The 22,200-nt window shown below is 39.3% G+C and overlaps 1 pseudogene; it reads right to left on the bottom strand.

Moving 5' to 3' along the window:
• Positions 1-863: 863 nt before the first annotated feature.
• Positions 864-22,200, bottom strand: part of LOC149402746 (UTP--glucose-1-phosphate uridylyltransferase-like) — a 31,630-nt pseudogene continuing 10,293 nt past the window's right edge.

Genomic DNA, 22,200 nt, shown 5'->3' on the forward strand with positions numbered 1-22,200 from the left:
CTTACATCATGTCTTTTAGAATTGCTATGCGACGGGCTATATTGATAGAAAGAGAACAAGACGGAGGTTATTACAAACTGTTCGTCGAGAGGGTTTGCTTTGGAGTGGTTTTCTAGATTAGAGGCCAAGTCCATCGATAGTTTTACAAAACTATACTCAGTGTTCCTAAAACACTATTCAATGTTCGTCGAGGACAAACTGACGATGGCCGACCTATGGGGGATTCAACAAAAAAATATGAATCCCTGAAGGAATTTATGGTGTGTTTCGAGGATATTTTATCAAAGATATCCAATGTCGACGCTGAATCAGCTTTGAACGCTCTTAAGAACGGGCTATGGCATGAATCAAGATTCAGGTTAGATATCACCGTCAACCAACCTCCCACTCTTGAAGACGCAATCCATAGGGCCCCAAATTATGCGAAAGCCAAGGAGGAAATTACCTCATTGGCTAAGAAACATACGACCGAAAAGAAGCCTCACTCGAACACTTGGATAAGACCAGAAACGGGTGAAATAACCCTAGGAGGGCTAACCCCTAAGACACTGGACCACAAGCTAAGAATCACCACGCCCCTCTGGGGTTTGCTTTCAACATAGGCGATGAATGTAAGGAGGGATGAACCCAAGCAAATAATGGACAAGAGATCCGAACGCGTATTGCGAGTTAGATCAGAGCAACGGTCATACGACGGTGAACTGTGAGACTATGCAAAAAGTCTTGGCCAAAAAATACGCGAAGGGAGAACTAAAGAATGTCGATTTAGGTCCCCAACTGAAGAAGGGGAGCACGACTCCCCGCCGACACAAACAAAACATCGAGTGGATTTCATAATGAGGGGCTCAAAATTTTGTAGCAACTCAGTCAACTAGATCAAAGGTCATCAGTGACAGCTGCAGAACAAGACCACCCGGTCCGGATCGAAATAGGATGTCCAAATCATATTCTTGGAAAGCGAGGCATCCGGAATAGTAAAGCCACATGACGACACACTCATTATAACAATCGACGTGTCCAATTGGGAAGTCGCTAGAGTCCTCATCGATGGAGGAATTTCTGTGGATCTCATCTTCAAAGACACCCTAACAAGAATGGGCTTAGATGAATCCAAGATAGAAATGGAGCTGACCTAACTCACGGATTTCAATGGAGTAACCACTCCTTCGATAGGAACGATAAAATTACCCGTTAAGATGGAAGGAATCCACAAGATAGTTTACATAATACTTGGAAGACTGTTGGATACACAGGATGAGGGTGGTGCCTTCAACCTTCCATCAGTGTATCTGCTTTCCTACACCAGAAGGAGTAAAGGAAATTAGAGGGAAACATGCGACCTCTCGCAGTTGCTACCTCACAAGCCATAAGCAGAAAACGAAGCCGCCCATTGAGAAGCAATAGCAAGTAATGAACATTGAGCTGACTCACAAAGAAGACCCAAAATTGGATGAGTCGGACTCCCCAAGCACTAAGATGACAATCCAGATACAGCTCGACAGCCTCGATCCCACCAAATCATGGGAATCGGAGCTGAGCTCAAAGAAAATGTGCGGCGAGAGTTGATTTGTTTCCTAAAACGAAACAAATAGAAGATATGCCTGAGATTAGTATTGACATTACGTCCCATTAGCTTAATGTTGACCCTGGTTTCAAGCAAGTAAAGCAGAAAAGATGCAAGCTCGATCCCGACAGGGCATGAGTAGTCAATGACGAGGTAGATAGGCTCCTTGGAGCCGGGTCCATCCGCGAAGTAAAGTGTCCGTAATGGTTAGCTAACACCGTCATCGTTAAAAAGAAAAAACGGAAAAAGAAGGTTATGCATCGACTTCACGGACCTAAACAAGGCATGCCTGAAAGACAGTTTCCCCTTGCCACACATCAACCAGCTAGTTGAGGCAACCACGAGACACAAAATCGTGTTATTCATGGATGCATTCTCAAGATATAACCAAATCCTAATGCATCCAAACGACCAAGAAAAAAAGGCATTCATAACGGACCGAGGCACATATTGCTACAAGATTATGCAATTCGGACTGAAAAAATGGGGGGAACCACCTATCAAACGTTAGTCAACGAGATGTTCATCGAAAAATAGGAAAAACCATGGAAGTATATATTGACGATATGCTTGTGAAATCCCTAAGAGAGAACGACCATATCGAACATTTAGAAGAGTGTTTCAAAGTACTTAACATGTACCAAATGAAGCTTAACCCAACCAAATGTGTTCGCTTGATGCCCACAAGAAGAGTAGTAATTATTACTTATATGCATTTGATATAATAATGTCTCACAAAGACTCTTGCTTGTAGCTGCTGAATAATTAATAAAGATTTGAAACTTTCATTCATTCTTCTTTGTTTCTTTGAAGCTTTATGGTAAACCTTAGTCTTTAGTCGTTAAACAAACCTAACACCAAATAAAGAGTCAAATACAGATTTACATGATCAAACTCTTCATGGTTTGCTTAAAACAGTATATTTACAATCTAAAGATCAAAGAGCTATTGATCTCAGTATGATTGTTAGGAGAACCTATGATCCCAATATGAAGATACTGAATTGACCAGTGCACTTCTAGAGACAATATAAGAATAAACCATTTAACCTCTTCTGTCTCAAAGTCACTATGTATGAGTTCCATCATGCTTACCTCAGTCATGAAACGAGACATGTCATTTCATAGCTTACATACTCTCATTTGAGAAAGTCAGAGTTCTAGATTCACTATGTGATATAGACAAGACATATTGATGAAGTACTAAGTTATGAAGATGTCATGAACAACTTTGTGAAGATCTCATAGATATGGAAGTCATGTACAAGATGCTTAAATGCAATGTATGTCACCTCATGCTTTGTTCCTTGGAATGTGAATAAATAAACTGGCCAGTGTCCAAATTGAGTCATGACTCTTTTGGATGAACCAATGTGACTTGTTAGCTCCTCATCAATACATTGTTTCTAACTTATTCACAAGTGACAAATGAGTTGAGGAAATAACAACTAGAAGGGTAAAATGGTAATTTTATAAATCCCATCTACTTGATGATATTCATGAAGAGTAAACATAGATAATATTCAATGGATCCACTCATCACAATTAAGTATAATTTTGCGTAGAAAATATATTCATTTGAAACGAGAGATTTTCAGTGCCAACTCTTTAGTGGAGTCAGTTGACATTAATTTAGAACTTGGAAAAGGTTTGTGAACTTTTTTGTCCAAGTATGCTAGCTCAAGTTTTGTTCATTTGAATCCATGAGGTCACTACCACAAGTCATTAGAGTAGGATTTGTTAAACTAGTAGCTAACACTAGGACAAATATAGGCATCCAGTGCGACGATTGTCGCACCAAATGCGTCAAAAGTCCTACCTAATAGCTTATTAGGTGCGACTTTAGGTATGACAAAGTCGCACCTAAAAGCCCGTCGCTAAAGGTATTAGGTGCGACATGTCGCACTTAATATGGACACTTTTAGGTGCGACACTTTCAGGTGCGACATGTCGCACCTAATGTTAAAGCTGTTTTGCTGCCAAAAATCTTGAAATTCGCGAGTGATTTCACATCGGGTGCGACATGTCGCACCGAATAATCTTCCCGCCATTATATTCGGTGCGACATGTCGCACCGAATAGGTTATTTTAATTACAAAATTACAAAATTAGAAATTAAAAAATTAAATCAAAATTCATCAACAATTAAATAAAAATTAATTAACAAAATTCTAAATTAGAAATAATATTCAGAAAATAGAATTCTTAATTAAAAATACAAATCCAGTCTAACAAAAACAAAAAAGTTAATTCTTAATTTTTTTTATATACAACTTATCGATAGTAGAATTCCCTCTACTGAATAAGTTGCCAGAACTTCGGGAACCGCTTCCTCGTCCTCGTCCACCGCTGCCTGAGGCGCTGCCGCTCGTTCTGCCGTTTCCGTAAGGACGGTCTCGCAAGAAATCCATAGAACCTGACGTCTGCTGATCTGTGCCACCTGGTTGTAGTGTAGGCGGAGGTTGGGGAGTCGTGGGAGGCTGGTTGTGCATCTGGGTGAGGAAGACGATCTATTGCCGCATCTCCTGCAGCTCGGCTTGTTGGGCATCCATCTGAGCTCGCATCTCGGCAACCAATTGATCGGTCTGAGATGACGAACTTGACGAGCCTCTATCTAGCGCTTGGGCAACACCCAATGATGACCTTGGGATTGAAGGCCCCAAACCGACTTCCCAGTCTCTGCGTACTCCCAAAACGTCGCGCATCGCGTACATCTCTGCATTTTCTAGGGAGATCACGGTGTTTTGCTCCTCCGCTTGTTGCAAAATATCTATCGTCTGGGCGGTGATTTGATCGTTCACAAAAAAAACCACAAAAACTTATAAGATAAGAATAATTTATGTAATTAAATATAGTAAATAAAACAAATAACTTACAAATTGCGACTTCGCGAAGTCCGTCGTCCACGATCCCTTAGCGTCATGGTGTTTTTCTGACCATATCGCTAAAGCCGAGCCTATACTCCCATCTTCCCTTCGCTGTAATTTTTCAACATTAAATATGAATCACATATATATTGCATCTTAATATTAAGCGACTTATGTTCCTCGAGCGATGACCAAAAAAACTAAGCGACCCTTGTCTCGCCTTCGTCTTCTTCTGCTTCGAATTTTCCCGGTTGCGGACATACTTCGCCTATGAGACATAAATTCGTTAAGTTCAATATTAGAAATTCAAATAACCCTCAGAAGTTCAACTCATACCTTATGCTCCGGCGAGGCGAACGTCTCTATTGCCTTCAACCAGGCTTCCTGGTTATAGCCTTCGGGAGTTTTGTTTTTAGCGAGATCCTTACTCCCTCAAAACGTCTTGACGAAGAGTTGTGATAATCTCGACTTCTGGCCACGGAGCATCCTCTTCGCATCGCGAATGATAGCCATATCAATCTCGTTGCGAATAGGATCTGCTGACACAAGCTCGCCAGTGTCAGGATGAGCGTAAACGAAGTGGTACTCGTTATGAATCGAGCTCATAAGAGCCGCTACACTCTCCGCAGGCACATGATTCCACTCTAGGAGGTCGACTGGAATGGTACTCTTGATCAGGTTTCCTATTCGGTTTTAGAACGTCCCGATCAATGGATTTTGCTCCCTGACGTCTTGGTAGAATGCCTGCTGTGTCTGATCGTAGCGATCATGGTGTTAGTCATTCATCGTCGTCACTCGATGTAATGTTAATATCGACATCAACATCGTCTCCCTAAAAAACGGCGCATGCCTCATCTTCTTCATCCACTTCTTCATCATCTTCAACAACAGTAACAAGCTCGGCCGTAGCAGTTTTGTATCGGTGATTAAGACGGTCGATATTTGACAATTTTATTGTCAACAAATCGATACTGAAGTGGTCGGGTCAACTTCAGAAATATCCCATATCCCTTGATGATTGCATTCCTGAACGATTTCCCATTCGCGACCCTTAACGAGATCTTGGATGTAAAACACTTGCTTCGCTTGATTCACGAGTATATACGGCTCTTCTGTAAAACACTCTTTGGCAGTATACGAACTCGTTGCTCCGGTGGTCTTATCAACGTGCACTATACGTCTTGCATTGTACTTGTCACCATACCATATGCATTTAAACAGTACGACACGACAGTTATGTCTATAGTTCAGCACGATGACGTCTTCCATTCGACCGTAAAAGTTGAACTCGTTCACGGGTACACAAACACCGCTATTCTGGGTGATTCGTTGGTTATCACGAAGATGCGTGATGAACTTCACGCCATCCACAAAGCAACTCGGATACTGATGAGCAATTTGCATAGATCCAGCAGACAATGCGTAACGCTCTTCGGACATGTCGGAACCACTAGCTTTCATGTCATAAATATGGAATATGCAAATGAAGATGATGTCATTTGCAGTTTAAGTATGCTTTTAGCAAATGAATCTTTTCATTTTACCTTTTTCGCAAACCAAATTTCGAATTCTTTTCTATGCATTGCTTTGATATCAGATTCTTCAGTTTCCGCTTCAGAGTTATTTTGAATAAGTTCCAAATGCTCACTGTTAATGTTACGTAATTAAATGTAAATCAATGAGCTAGGTAATGTACATATTTAAATGAACGATTAACTTACATCAAATACGGATCGATTTTTTGACAATTGGTATAAATGTACCACTCCGCCTTCTTTTTCTGGTCGTCGTCTAAAACTATCGGCTTCATCATCCCGTAAGGCACAAAGTTTTCGGACCGGAAAACATTAAGTTCCCACACTTGAACTTCATCGACAGTTTTCTTATCTTCGAGATACCTTGCAACAAATGTCAATGCCTCTTCTACAACGTATGCTTCCGCAATGGAGCCTTCGGGCCTAGCTCTATTTCTGACAAATTATTTTAACGTTCCAAGATATCTCTCAACTGGGTACATCTATCGCATATGCACCGGACCGCCACACAACGCTTCATCGCATATGCACCGGACCGCCACACAACGCTTCATCTGCAACAATTATGTAAACGACTTGTTCGTCCAATGGTTCGTGACTTTGATGTGCATCAACGAAATCAGGAACGACAAAGATGAAAACTCTTTGCATCCAGTGTACAATTCTGCTTCCAACTCGACGAATAAGTCTTCCACTTGCTCCTCTGCGCGCACTTCACTCGGAGTTGGATCCGCAAAGTCGTCGAAGTCCTCGTGATCCATTATATCATGGAGAGCATCGTGTAATCCACTTACTCCTCTCTGGTTAGTTTTGCTGGCATCTTTTACTGGGGTTGGCACATGACGTTCGCCGTGATGATACCATTCGGTGTATCCCGGGGTAAACCCCTTGTTTAAAAGGTGATTCTTTACGACCCCGATTTCCTGCCATCTCACGTTATTGCAAGATTTACAAGGACAACGATATTGACCATTTTCGTTCGGGAGTCTGCTTACAAGGCGGATAAACTCGTTAACCCCTGTTTTATATTGCAAACTCAACCGATTGTTCTCGGTAATCCAATCTCTACTTGGATTTGACATTCCGTTGAATGAGACGGGAAATTGAGAGGTAAAAATGAATCGTTAGAATTCATTTTGTAAGAGTTTATTGTTAGGAAATTGAGAGGTAAAAATTGAGAGTGAATCGTTAATATTTGAAATTTAGAATCAATTGTTAGGAAATTGAGAGTGATGAATTGTTAGTAAATTGAGAGTGAATCGTTAATATTTGAAAGAGTCGAGAGCGAATTTGTAAGACTGAAAGAGGAATGGTGAAAGACATATATTAATTTTGAAAAATTGTTAGAATTCGTTATTAGATACAAATTCACTGCTGATTTCATTACCAAGTTAATCAATTTCGACAAATTAGTTAATTCGGTAAAATATATTATTGAAAGAGTTAATTTTTTGACAAATAGATTTTATTCTAACAAAAATTCGGCAGAGTTTCCCCTAAAATAGTTACTAACCAAAATATGCAATTAAAAAAAAACACACAACATGTTACATATTCTTAAAATTTTTAACAATTACTATATATTACAAATTTTTAGCAAACTAATCTAACATGTTACTATTTTCATATATATTACTAATTAATCTAACTAAACATGTTACTAATTAATTAATTAACTAAACATGTTAACATCAAATCAAAGTTATATTTTCATATATATTAATAATTAATCTATATGAAATAATCTAAAAAATATTACTAATTACAAATAACTAACCTTTTCCGAGGCGACGACGAGGCGACGAGCTACGATGCGGGGCCGGGGCTGGGCCAAGAGAGGGCAGGGGCTGTTTGGGCGGCAGCGGGTGGGTCGAGGGCGGGCCTGGGGCTGGGCCGAGGGCTGTTTGGGCGGTAGCGGGCCGGGGGCGAATCGGGCGGCAGCGGGCCGGGGGTGAATTGTTGGAATCGATCTAGGGTTTAAGAAAAAGTTTAACGCTTCGTTAAGCGGCGGAATTTTAAAAATTTTCTTTTTAAGTAAAACTAGTTTTTACTAACCTAGACAAGAGCATGTACATGTAAATAAAAACTAATATGAGCTATTAAAGTTACTAACCTTTCTTGAAGCTTGAACCTTGTAGAAGCTTTTGGAAAGTTGCAACGCTCGTCTCCCCTCGCAGCACGTCTCTCTTTCTTTCCTCGGCACCTCGAGCAACCACGAAAGTTTCTATCACTAAATCACTCGAAAAGAAGGAATCAGTGAGTGGGCACTTTTAAACACTACGACTTGAGAACGAGTCTCGAAGTCGCAGAGCTAAACACTAGGTCGAGTGAGGACCTAGGTGCCAAGACAAGAAATAATCGAAAATAAACTAGAGAGAGAGAGAGAGGATTTTCGGCCAAAGTTCTAGAGAGAGAGTCTCTCAAATCTCTTAAACTTGGATGAATTGAAAATGAGAAGAATGAGGCTCCTATTTATAGGAGAGGTCTCACCTTCAATAAGGTAGTTTCCTCTTCTATAAAATGAGCCAATTTCCTCTTTCTTTTCCTTGAGAAGCTCGGCCAAAATAGACTTCATTAAGTCTTGGAATAGTTTCCTATTTTGTTCCATGCCTTGCCTTGTCTCTCTCTTGGCCGAATTCCATATAGCATCCTCATGCAAATTTGTTTCCTCTTTTTCTTTTGGCAAGTATCTTGATACATTTATGCACAAAATATTCTCTCTTGGTTGGGTATGTTGGGCGCCTATGTCCTTCTAGAATGGGCTTCTAGAAGCTTTTCCATTTGTTCATGACAACATGAAAAAGGCCCAATAAGAATTTTCAATAAAATTCTTATGAAATGAAATTAATTCACAAGGCCCAATGATCAAGTCATGGCCGAGTGAAACATGTCATAAAATGACCTTGTCAAAAATTTATTGACATTCATTTCATCGTTTGTCTCAAAAGACAAAAATACCCTTTTCACTATTTTCGTTCTTGTTTTGACTTAGCTTCCAGTTTAACTATTCCTATCGATGTGATTCGTGACAGTGACCTCATGGACCCAAATGAACAAAGCTTTAGCTAAACACTTGGACTCAAAAGTTCACAAACCTTTTCCAAGTTTAGCTTAATGCCAACTGACTCCACTAAAGAGCTGACACTGAAAATCTCTCGGTTCAAATGAATTTATTTTCTACTCAAGAATTCGACCTAATTATGATGAGCGGATCCACTGAATATTATCTATGTTTACCCTTCATGAATGTCATCAGCTAGTCGGGATTTACTAAATTACCATTTTACCCTTCTAGCTGTTATTTCCTCAACTCCTTTGTCGCTTGTGAATAAGTTAGAAACAATGTATTGACGAGGAGCTAACAAGTCACATTGTTTCATCCAAAAGAGTCAGGACTCAATTTGGACACTGGCCAGTTCATTTATTCACACTTCAAGGAACAAAGCATGAGGTGACATACATTGCATTTCAGCAATCTTGTACATGAATTCCATATCTATGAGAACTTCACAAAGTTACTCATGACAGACTCACAACTTAGTACTTCACCAATAGGCCTTGTTCGGAATCACATAGTGAGTCCGAACTTTGACTTTCTCAAATGAGAATATTAAGGTGTGAAATGGCATGTCTCATTTCAGGATTAAGGTAAGCATGATGCAATTCATACATAGTGACTTCGAGACATAAGAGGTTAAATGGTTTGTTCTTATATTGTCTCTAGAAGTGCACTGGTCAATTCAGTATCTTCGGAAGATACCTAGAAGAACTATAGAGTCCCAAACTCTCAATGCCTCATAACCAGACATCATAGATTCTTCTAACAATCATACTGAGGTCAATAGTCCTTTGACCCTAAGATTGCGAATATATCGTTTTAAGCAAACTACGAAGAGTTTGTTCATGCAAATCTACATTTGTCTCTTCGTAAGTTGTTAAGTTTGTTTATGGACTAAAAGACTATGGTTTTATCATAAAGCTTCAGACAAGGAAGATTGAATGAACGTTTCAACTTTATTAATGAATGAATAGGCAATTACAAGCAAGAGTCTTCATGAGACTTTATTACATCAAATGTTCAAAATAAAGACTACAACTCTTCTTGTGGGCACCATTGACAACAAACTCCCACTTGACTCAAAGAAGGTATGTGTAGTCCTTCATGCCTAATCCCTCACGATGTTGGTCGAAGACCTTGTTCGCTAGGGCCTTGGTGAATGGATCTGCGAGGTTGTCCACCGTTGAGATCTTCTTCACTTCCACGTCTCCGCGCTGCACGATCTCTCGAATCAAATGGTATTTCCTCTCAAAATGCTTAGAGCGCTTATGGCTTCTAGGTTCCTTTGAGTTAGCGACAGCCCCACTATTATCACAATAAAGGGTCATGGGCTCGTCGACGTTTGGAACAATTTCCAAATACTTAAGGAACTTTCTAAGCCATACAGCCTCTTTGGATGCTTCACAAGCAGCCACATATTCTGCTTCCATTGTGGAGTCAGCAATGCAAGATTGCTTAATACTTCTCCACACAACAGCTCCACCATTAAGGATGAACACAGATCCCGAAGTGGATTTCCTGGAATCCTTATCCGCTTGAAAATCGGAGTCGGTATATCCCGTCATAGTCAGGTCAGTACTTGAGTATGTAAGCATCAAGTTCCTAGTTCTTCGAAGATACTTAAGAACATGCTTAACAGCAATCCAGTGCTCGGGTCCAGGGTTGGATTGGAAACGGCTAACTACGCCAACGGCGAAACAGATGTCAGGTCTAGTGCAAAGCATAGCATACATAAGGCTTCCTACGGCAGAGGCGTAAGGAATTTTCCTCATGTCTTCAATCTCTTGTGCAGTCTTGGGAGACTGGTCCTTAGAGAGTGAAACTCCATGCCTAAAGGGTGTTTGACCCCTCTTGCAGTCTTGCATCGAGAAGCGATCCATCACCTTATCAATATAAGATGCTTGAGAGAGCGACAGGGTCCGGTTTTTCCTATCTCGAAAGATTTGGATCCCCAGAATGTACGCGGCTTCTCCTAGATCCTTCATATCGAATTGCTTTGCTAGCCAGACCTTAACCTCAGATAACTTACCCACGTCATTACCAATGAGTAGTATATCATCGACATATAGTACCAGAAACACAACTTTGCCTTCGTGTATTAACTTGTAAACACAAGGCTCATCTATTGACTGTTCAAAGCCGAAGCTCTTTACAGTTTCATCGAATCTAATATTCCATGACCTAGATGCTTGCTTTAGTCCATAAATGGATTTAAGCAACTCACAAACGTTGGTCTCTTGACCTTTATCCACGAAACCGTCTGGTTGAGCCATGTAAATGCGCTCGTCAAGATTGCCATTCAGAAAGGCTGTCTTGACATCCATTTGCCAGATCTCATAGTCGAGAGCTGCAGCTATGGATAGGAGTATGCGGATGGATTTAAGCATCGCGACTGGCGAGAGGGTTTCTTCATAGTCAATCCCTTCTTGTTGGGTATAACCCTTTGCCACAAGTCGTGCTTTGAACGTCTCGACGTTCCCATCAGGACCCCTTTTCTTCTTGTATATCCACTTACACCCTACGGGTTTAATCCCTTCAGGAAGGTCTACAAGTTTCCAGACTTTGTTGACATACATCGAGTGCATTTCAACTTTCATGGCGTCAAGCCAAAGGTTTGATTCAGAACAAGCCATCGCTTGGCTATAGGAAACAGGGTCATCCATGTCGGAGACGGCTACAATAGAGTCTCCATAAGACATGTACCTGTCAGGCTTTTGAGTAGCCCTCCCACTACGTCTAAGTACTACTTGACAAGATTCTGATGAGTTAGGTTGTGTTTCAGTTGGGGTAAGAACAGTTCTTACAGATGAGGTAGAAGCTTCCTCACCCAACTTTTCTTCAAGCACAATTTTGCTTCTAGGTTTCGCATCCTTCATAAAGTCCTCCTCAAGGAAACGAGCATTCGTGCTAACGAAAGTCTTATCGTCCTCGGGACTAAAGAAAGTAAAACCTTTGGTTTCCTTCGGATATCCTACAAACAGGCACAATTCTGACCTACTAGCCAACTTGCTAGTCTTTTGCCTCAGCACGTGTGCAGGGCAACCCCAAATTCGGATGCGGCCAAGATTCACTTTACGGCCAGTCCATCGTTCATAAGGAGTACCAGGAACCGTCTTGGACGGAACTTGGTTCAGAATGTAGGCGGCTGTTTCGAGGGCATATCCCCAAAAGGAAAGCGGGAGTGATGAGTAACTCATCATTGATCTAACCATCTCCATAAGAGTTCGGTTTCTTCTCTCTGACACTCCGTTTTGTTGAGGTGTGCCAGGTGCGGTAAGCTGAGAAGCGATACCTTCTTCTTTAAGAAAGTCATCGAACTCTCCAGACATATACTCACCACCTCGATCAGATCGAAGGGTTTTGATCACTTTGCCAGTTTGCTTTTCCACTAAAGCCCTAAAGACCTTAAATACGTTAAAGGTCTCGGATTTGTGTTTAAGCAAATAGACAAACCCATATCTTGAGTAATCATCAGTGAAGGTAACGAAGGATTCGTATCCTCCACGTGCCTGTTGGTTGAGCGGACCACATACATCAGAATGTATTAGTTCCAGCAACTCAGTGGCTCTTCGACCCTTATCGGAGAAAGGTCGCTTAGTCATTTTTCCTTCTATGCAGGATTCACAAGTAGGTAGTGAACCTATTGCAGAGGCTTGGAGTGGACCATCCCTCACAAGTCTCTTAATCCTATCTAGACTGATATGACCAAGTCTTAAGTGCCAGAGGTATGTTGATTTTGTTAGATCGGAGGATTCAGAAAGTTTGATCCTCTTTGGCTCCCTAATTAGATCGTTATCTATTTCGGTGTCTAAAAGAGAAGGTTGAGTGGGATAGATGTAAAAAAGACCATTCTTCATACATGCATCAGTGACGAAAGAATTAGAAAAAGAAATACGAATTCCATTCTTTATAAACTTTAAATAATAATCTTGCTCGAAAAGTTGAGCAACAGATTAAGGTTTTTCCCAAAGGAAGGAACATAATAAACATTATTCAAATTTAAAGTTCGATCTTCAAAAGATAGCGTCACGGATCCCACAGCCTTCGCAGACACCACGCTCTCATCACCCCACTTGAAGCAGAAGTCGCCATCCTCTAAGCTTTTGCTTTTCCTAAAACCAGTCAAGGAGCAGCAAATATGGTTAGTAGCAGCGGAGTCAATAATCCACGATGATACATTATCAGCTACTAAACAGGCTTCAATAACAAGTACAATACCTTTTGCTTTGGTTTTGAGGTAGGCAGGACAGTTCCTACGCCAGTGACCAGGCTCGTTGCAGTGGTGGCACTTGTCGTTAGACTTGTCCACCTTTGGAGCCTTTGGCGCCTTCTTCTTCGTGTGAACCTTATGTTGGTTCTTCTTCTCGGCATTGCGAGGTCTCTTCTTAGATCCAGAGGTGGAGGCAGTAGCATGTACTTCTCCTTGAGCCCTCTTTTTCTTAGTGAGTGCCTCAGCGGTTTGAAGTTCCTTCATGAGCTCGGTAACAGTGTACTCCAGCTTGTTCATGGAATAATTCAACTTGAAGGTATCAAAGGTTTCGGGGAGAGTTTCCAAGATCATATCTATTTTAGTTTCCCCATCAATCTCAGATCCAAGAATCTCCATCTCGTTGAGATAGCTAATGATCAGCATCATATGATCTCTAACGGGAGTTCCAGCCTTCATACGACAGTTCATGAATTGTCGGACCGCTTGTTGCCTAGCTTGACGTCCTTGCCCTCCAAACATCTCATGGAGATTGTAGAGCATATCGGTGGCAGTTTCATAATCACGATGTTGTTGTTGCAACACATTGTTCATCGATGCCAAAATATAGCATCTCGCAATCTCATCGGATCGAAGCCAGGCCGCCAGGACGTCTTTCTCCTCTTGCGTCGAATCATCATTCGTTTGAGGACAGGGGGTGGTGAGAACCCATTTGTGCTTGTTGACAGTAAGGACTATGTCGAGGTTACGTTTCCAGTCGACGTAATTGTCGCCTTCGAGTTTATTCGAGGAAAGAATTGTAGAGAGAGGGTTGAGAGACATATTGCCTATTAAAGTTGAAACAAGTTTATGATTAGTCTTTGGTTTAGGATTTAAGTTTTATTAAGACTTTTGTAAAATCCAAAGGTGTTATAAACCAAACGATAATTTACTCCCTCAAGAGAAGGCCGCAAAAAATCTCCATTTATAAGTAAATGACACATCATTAATGCTAAGCCAAGATGTCAATACATCTATTTTGACTAGCCACCTTGTAAATTGGTTTGATCACTCACATCCTTTCGCAGAGCCTCAAGGGAGGATACTAGGGATTGAGCCTAAGCGTGCAACCAACCACTTAGTCCAAAAGATCAGCTTTGAAAAACAATCCCCCAAGGGGAGGCCTTGCCATCATTACATCACTCTCGGACGTAGCTCATTGAGCAATGATCGAAGCAATAACGCCTTGGAGTACTCACATTTAAGTGAGGGTCGCAAGAGCGGCTCTTAGTCCCACGTTATTGCATCTTTCACTAGTGTTGGGGATCGCGGGTTACAAACAACGAATATAACCCTCCCACTTAGTTTTTGGAGTTGGTTCATCGACTCTTATAAGTTCGGAAACAAATTTCCTAGTTAGAGAGCGACAGAGCGGACAACTAGAAGAGAATCCTAGATCGACATGTTCAGAGCAGTATTAGTGCATAAAGGCACAAGGTACATACTCGATCTTTTCCTATTTTCTATTTCGGGAAAGTGCGTGAGGGAAGTGTGAACTTCAACTCACTCGAACACTTGAAAGTTTGAGATTACACATCTTTTTATTTTTCGGCTTGTCTACAAGGAGACCTCCCACTCAAAATTTCAAGAGCATATAGATTTTGAACATATGTGATATAGATATAGTTTTGAAAACATTTTGAAAACTTATTTGATTTGGATGACAAAAATTTTCAAGTTTGAAAATGAAAACGGTTTTTCAAAATTCAAACTAGTTTTGTAAAAATTCAATTTCAATTAAACTTTCAAAAATCAAAACATTTTAATCTTACACATCATGTTTATAACCATATGAAAAACATTTTTGCTCAAGAAAGTTTTCTCATTAGAGTTCTATAACTCATGGTAGTGGGGTTTGAAAATCCGGATTTCTAAAAAACTGGAGTTTCAGACAGCCGCGCACCTCGGAGTAAAATCGCCATATCTGGCGGCTCCGATGTCCTTTTCAGCCGAAACCGGTGGCATTGGACAGAGGACAGACAGAGCTTTAAAAAGAAATAAATTAAAACTTGGTCCTACTTAGGCGCGAAAAAGAATCAAGTGTAACGGAACGTTTTAAGATGTTGTTTAAAGCTTTTATTTGTGTTTTATTAGCAAGGTAATAACAAGGCATAAAATAAATAACAACAAGCATAAAACGATTCAAGTAAAAATAAGAAACTAGCAAGGTAACAAAACTAGTCACAAAATTTTACTCGAACCTTTAAAACACGTTTTTCAATATAAAAAATTAAAAACTTTTAGAACTGATTCTAATGTGTTTTAACATCATCCCAAACTCATAGAAAATCAACATGGTTTTTAATTTAAAGGCATGAGCAATAAAATAAAAAAAATCTAAGATTACAATTCTAACTTGTCACAAAATTAGTAAACTTTCGAAAACGATTTTCAAGCTCATAATTTAAAAACATGCACATGCATTCCTTTGACCATAGCTCTGATACCATTTGTTGGAATCGATCTAGGGTTTAAGAAAAAGTTTAACGCTTCGTTAAGCGGCGGAATTTTAAAAATTTTCTTTTTAAGTAAAACTAGTTTTTACTAACCTAGACAAGAGCATGTACATGTAAATAAAAACTAATATGAGCTATTAAAGTTACTAACCTTTCTTGAAGCTTGAACCTTGTAGAAGCTTTTGGAAAGTTGCAACGCTCGTCTCCCCTCGCAGCACGTCTCTCTTTCTTTCCTAGGCACCTCGAGCAACCACGAAAGTTTCTATCACTAAATCACTCGAAAAGAAGGAATCAGTGAGTGGGCACTTTTAAACACTACGACTTGAGAACGAGTCTCGAAGTCGCAGAGCTAAACACTAGGTCGAGTGAGGACCTAGGTGCCAAAACAAGAAATAATCGAAAATAAACTAGAGAGAGAGAGAGGATTTTCGGCCAAAGTTCTAGAGAGAGAGTCTCTCAAATCTCTTAAACTTGGATGAATTGAAAATGAGAAGAATGAGGCTCCTATTTATAGGAGAGGTCTCACCTTCAATAAGGTAGTTTCCTCTTCTATAAAATGAGCCAATTTCCTCTTTCTTTTCCTTGAGAAGCTCGGCCAAAATAGACTTCATTAAGTCTTGGAATAGTTTCCTATTTTGTTCCATGCCTTGCCTTGTCTCTCTCTTGGCCGAATTCCATATAGCATCCTCATGCAAATTTGTTTCCTCTTTTTCTTTTGGCAAGTATCTTGATACATTTATGCACAAAATATTCTCTCTTGGTTGGGTATGTTGGGCGCCTATGTCCTTCTAGAATGGGCTTCTAGAAGCTTTTCCATTTGTTCATGACAACATGAAAAAGGCCCAATAAGAATTTTCAATAAAATTCTTATGAAATGAAATTAATTCACAAGGCCAAATGATCAAGTCATGGCCGAGTGAAACATGTCATAAAATGACCTTGTCAAAAATTTATTGACATTCATTTCATCGTTTGTCTCAAAAGACAAAAATACCCTTTTCACTATTTTCGTTCTTGTTTTGACTTAGCTTCCAGTTTAACTATTCCTATCGATGTGATTCGTGACAGTGACCTCATGGACCCAAATGAACAAAGCTTTAGCTAAACACTTGGACTCAAAAGTTCACAAACCTTTTCCAAGTTTAGCTTAATGCCAACTGACTCCACTAAAGAGCTGACACTGAAAATCTCTCGGTTCAAATGAATTTATTTTCTACTCAAGAATTCGACCTATTTATGATGAGCGGATCCACTGAATATTATCTATGTTTACCCTTCATGAATGTCATCAGCTAGTCGGGATTTACTAAATTACCATTTTACCCTTCTAGCCGTTATTTCCTCAACTCCTTTTTCGCTTGTGAATAAGTTAGAAACAATGTATTGACGAGGAGCTAACAAGTCACATTGTTTCATCCAAAAGAGTCAGGACTCAATTTGGACACTGGCCAGTTCATTTATTCACACTCCAAGGAACAAAGCATGAGGTGACATACATTGCATTTCAGCAATCTTGTACATGAATTCCATATCTATGAGAACTTCACAAAGTTACTCATGACAGACTCACAACTTAGTACTTCACCAATAGGCCTTGTTCGGAATCACATAGTGAGTCCGAACTTTGACTTTCTCAAATGAGAATATTAAGGTGTGAAATGGCATGTCTCATTTCAGGATTAAGGTAAGCATGATGCAATTCATACATAGTGACTTCGAGACATAAGAAGTTAAATGGTTTGTTCTTATATTGTCTCTAGAAGTGCACTGGTCAATTCAGTATCTTCGGAAGATACCTAGAAGAACTATAGAGTCCCAAACTCTCAATGCCTCATAACCAGACATCATAGATTCTTCTAACAATCATACTGAGGTCAATAGTCCTTTGACCCTAAGATTGCGAATATATCGTTTTAAGCAAACTACGAAGAGTTTGTTCATGCAAATCTACATTTGTCTCTTCGTAAGTTGTTAAGTTTGTTTATGGACTAAAAGACTATGGTTTTATCATAAAGCTTCAGACAAGGAAGATTGAATGAACGTTTCAACTTTATTAATGAATGAATAGGCAATTACAAGCAAGAGTCTTCATGAGACTTTATTACATCAAATGTTCAAAATAAAGACTACAACTCTTCTTGTGGGCACCATTGACAACATGAATCGGGCGTCAGCGGGCCGGGGAAGGGCCGGGAGCTGTTTGGGCGGACTGAGGCTAAGCCGATGGGATCACGGGGCTGGACCGAGGGATGGTCACGGGCGGACCGGGGCTGAGCCGAGGAGATCACGGGCGGCGAGGGGACCGGGGCAGAGCCGAGGGGGTCACGGGCGGCTAGGGGAGGAACGGGGCTCAGCTGAGGGGGTCACGGGCGGCCAATGGCGGAAGAGGACGAGTACTCAGTGGCGGCTTCAATTGCGGTCGCCGTCGACGGACCTGCAGCTCGGAGAGAGACACTGAGATTGAAAGAGAGAGGGGGAGACAGAGAGAGACGTACCTTGGAAGAGGACGGCGAGGTTCACGGCGGAAAGGACGGAAGTCGCCGGATATAGGCCGAGTGGAGGCGTCGGAGAGGGAGAGAGAGTAAGATAGAGAGAGTGAAAGATGCAGAGAGATGGAAAGCGTTCGGGCGAGGAAGAAGGATGCTGGGTATTTAAAATACCCTAAAGCTATTGGGTGCGACAATGTCGCACCTAATACTCATATCCGGTGCGACATGTCGCACCTAATATCGCACCGAATATAAAATCACACAACCAAAAATTTTCGGGGGGATTTTTCTGACAGTTTTAAATTTTAAAACCATTAGGTGCGACAGTTGTCGCACCTGAAAGTATTAGGTGCGACAATACTTTTCGGTGCGACATTTTTATATCCGGTGCGACAATGTCGCACCGAATACCACTAAACACTAACAAAATTTTTAGTCATCCGAAGGACTTTCTGGTGCGAAATGTCACACCTAATATGTGCTTAGGTGTGACTATTAGGTGCGACATGTCGCACCTAATACCTATCCGCACCAGAAATATGAATTTGTAGTAGTGTAAGTCATAACAAGTTCGAGTGTTGAACTAGACGAATTTTACGAAAATGTCCAAGTATTAAGCTAGTTGACATTAAGCTAGAACATGGAAAAGGTTTGTGAAGTTTTGTGTCCAAGTATGCTAGCTAGCTTTGTTCATTTTGATCCATGAGGTCACTACCACAAGTCATTAGAGTAGGATTTGTTAAACTAGTAGCTAAGTCAAAACAAGTTCGAGTGTTGAACTAGACAAATTTTACAAAAATTGTCTAAACGGTAATTTTGTCCATAACGACATGAGGTGGTATAAATGTCAAAATAAGATTTTGGACATTGTCATATGATGACAATGTGAATTAATCCACACTGCCAAGATAGGATTTGGGCCTTGAGGATTGAATTTCATTTTATGGAATTTTATGTGAAAATTCTACATGGACTTTTCTTGTATTATCTTGAACAAATAAATAAACATCTAGAAGCTTGTTCTAGATGAAAAATTCGTGGACACCATCAAGAGAAAGAGGGAAATTATTTTGTGCATTTATGTATGACGATACTAGCCAAAAAGGAATAGAGGAAACAAATTTATAGCATATAGCTATTAAGTCACACGGCCAACATAGAGGAAAAGGGAAACAAATTTCCAGCCTTGGTAATATTATGATAGGAATGGGAAACAAATATTGTGCTCATGAATATGTGATATTCAACCATAATAGAAACGAGGAAATTGCCTCTTCAAGACAATCCATTCGCCTATAAATACCACACCACATTCACAATGTTGAAACAAGTTTTTGGTGAGACCTTCTCTCTCTAAGTTGGCCGTCCACCTTTCTCTCCTTCTCTTCTTCTTGCTCTTTTGTTTTGGCACCTAGGTCCTCATTAGACCTAGCATTTTGTATTAGCTCTTTGGTTCTAAGACTACTTCTTGAGTCATTGTGTTTGACAGTGCCCACACACTAAATGCTTTCTAAACTCGAAGACTCTAGTGGTAGAAACTTTTATGGTTACTCGAATTTAAGAAGACACGAAGAAGACAAGCTAAGTGGGTAGACGAGCGATTCAACAAATCCAAAAGCTTCTCAACGCTCAAGCTTCAAGCAAGGTTGGTAACGAGTGAAAACTCATTATAGTTTTATTTTAGATTATATGTTCATGCACTTTGTCCATGTAGTAAAATCGTTTTACATGTTTTAAAGAATTTTTTATATTCCGCCGCTTACTGGAAGCGATAAATTATTCTTAATCCTAGATCTATTCCAGCAAATGGTATCAGATCTATAGTCAAAGTTTAACCATGTGCATGTAATTTGAACTATGAGTATGAAAATTGTTTTCTTAATTTTACTCGAGTAATGAATTTGCTAGAATTGTTTTTTAGATTTTTTTTTATTTATTGCTCTTGCCTTTAAATTAAAATGCATGTTGATTTTCTACACTATTTACTCGCCTGTTTTATGGTTGTTGTTATTTTCTTTTGTGCTATATTGTTACCTTGTTTTAATAAAAACATATTAATAAGACTTAACAACTCAATAAAATATTTCGTTACACCTAATTCTTTTGCATTTTTGTCCTCGTCTGAATTTCTGTCCAAAATTCCTTGAGCTTAAGAATACGTCTCCGTAAAATGAGTGTATCTCTCTGATCGAAACTCGGACTTGAATAGTTCATAGACCAAATTAAAGGCCTATGGGTCTACTTTCCAAATAATTTGGAATTAGCTCAATTGGACATCGGAGCCGCCGTCTATGGCATTTTTACTCCGAGGTGCTTGCAGTCCGGGATTCCAGGATTTCTGAAAAATTTTGGATTCCAAATTCAGGATCCCATTCTGAGAGTTCTAGAACTCGAAGCAAAAATTTCCTTGAGAAAAAATATTTTTTTTAAGTATAATAAACATAATGCGTAAGATTGAAAAGTTTTGATTTTTTGAATATTTACTTGAAATTGAGATTTTATAAAAACTAGTTTGAATTTTGAAAAGTTTTCACTTTCAAACTTGAAAATGTTTTGTCATCCAAATCAAATATGTTTTTCAAAATGTTTTCAAAACTATATCTATATCACTTATGTTAAAAATTTATTGCTCTTGAAACTTTAAGTGGGAGGTCTCCTCGAAGACCAGTTGGCAAGAAGATGCAAGAAGATGTGTAATCTCAAACTTCAAGTGTTCAAGTGAGTTAAAAGTTAAATCTTTTCTCACACACTTTCCCTTGTAGAAAATAGGAAATGTCTGAGTATGTACTATTTGCCTTTGTGCATTAACACTGCTCTCCCTTGAAACATGTTGATCTAAGATTCATTTTTTACAATTCCACTCTGTCTCTCTATAAACTAGGAAACGTGTTTCCCAACATATAAAAGACAATGTGCCAACTATAAAAACTAAGTGGGAGGGTTATACTTGTTGTTTGCAACCCACGATCCCCAACACTAATGAAAAGTACAATTGTAAGAGTCCCATTCGTTGCCCTCTCTTAAATGAGAGTACTTACGGTGCTTTGCTCTGATCATTGCTAGAAGAGCTACGTCCGAGAGTGAAACGATGAGACAAGGCGTCCCCTTGGTGGATTGTTTTTCAAAGTAGATCTCATGGACTAAGTGGTTGGTTACACACTTAGACTCAATCCATAGTAATCTTCCCTCGAGACCCTGCGAAAGGATATGAGTGATAAAACTTTTTACAAGGTGGCTAGTCAAACTTGTTCATTCTTCTGTCTTGTTCATCCTAAAGAAACAAACTTAGTGTGAAACCCCAAAAATCTACGTTCTAAAATTTTCATACTTAGAATTGAAATTTTAATTTCGAGATGTGTAGAATATATTAGCCACGTTCATATAGAGCTTTCTCTAATTTTTCAGTTGGAATTATGTCCAAAGAAAATTATACGGAGTTTATTGATATATATATATATATATATATATATATTTTATGTAAATTTATATGTTATTATTATATAGGCAATGCGTAGATGTATACATCTTGTTTTATTTGTTTTTCAAGAAAACAAAATAATATAGAGTTAGTTTTCCAAAAATTAAAAGTTATAAACATATATTTATATATATATATATATATATATATATATGTATGTGCATACGAGAATAAATATTATTTTATTCATATAATAGTGATGTCTACGATCACAATAAGAATATGTATAGTAATACTATATAAACATGTATAAGTGTTTGGTTTGTATTTTTGTTTACTCGCATACAATAAAATCTTTATACATAATATTATAGTGTAGATTAGGAAGCTACTTCACGTGAAAAAAAATAACCGCATATATAGATGGAAATATCTATAATTCTATTAGATATTATTTGTGTTGTGACTAATTCTTAACTGCGACTGATATAAAACCTCGACAGTTTTTATTAGCAGCATTGAAGCCGCGTACGTAGTTGTGTGCTTCAAAAAAAAAAAAAACTTGTAT

The sequence above is a fragment of the Urtica dioica genome, chromosome 3 (assembly GCF_054948205.1).
Source record: "Urtica dioica subsp. dioica isolate 48M chromosome 3, U.dioica_male_clone48M_v1_H2, whole genome shotgun sequence".
Lineage (NCBI taxonomy): Eukaryota > Viridiplantae > Streptophyta > Magnoliopsida > Rosales > Urticaceae > Urtica > Urtica dioica.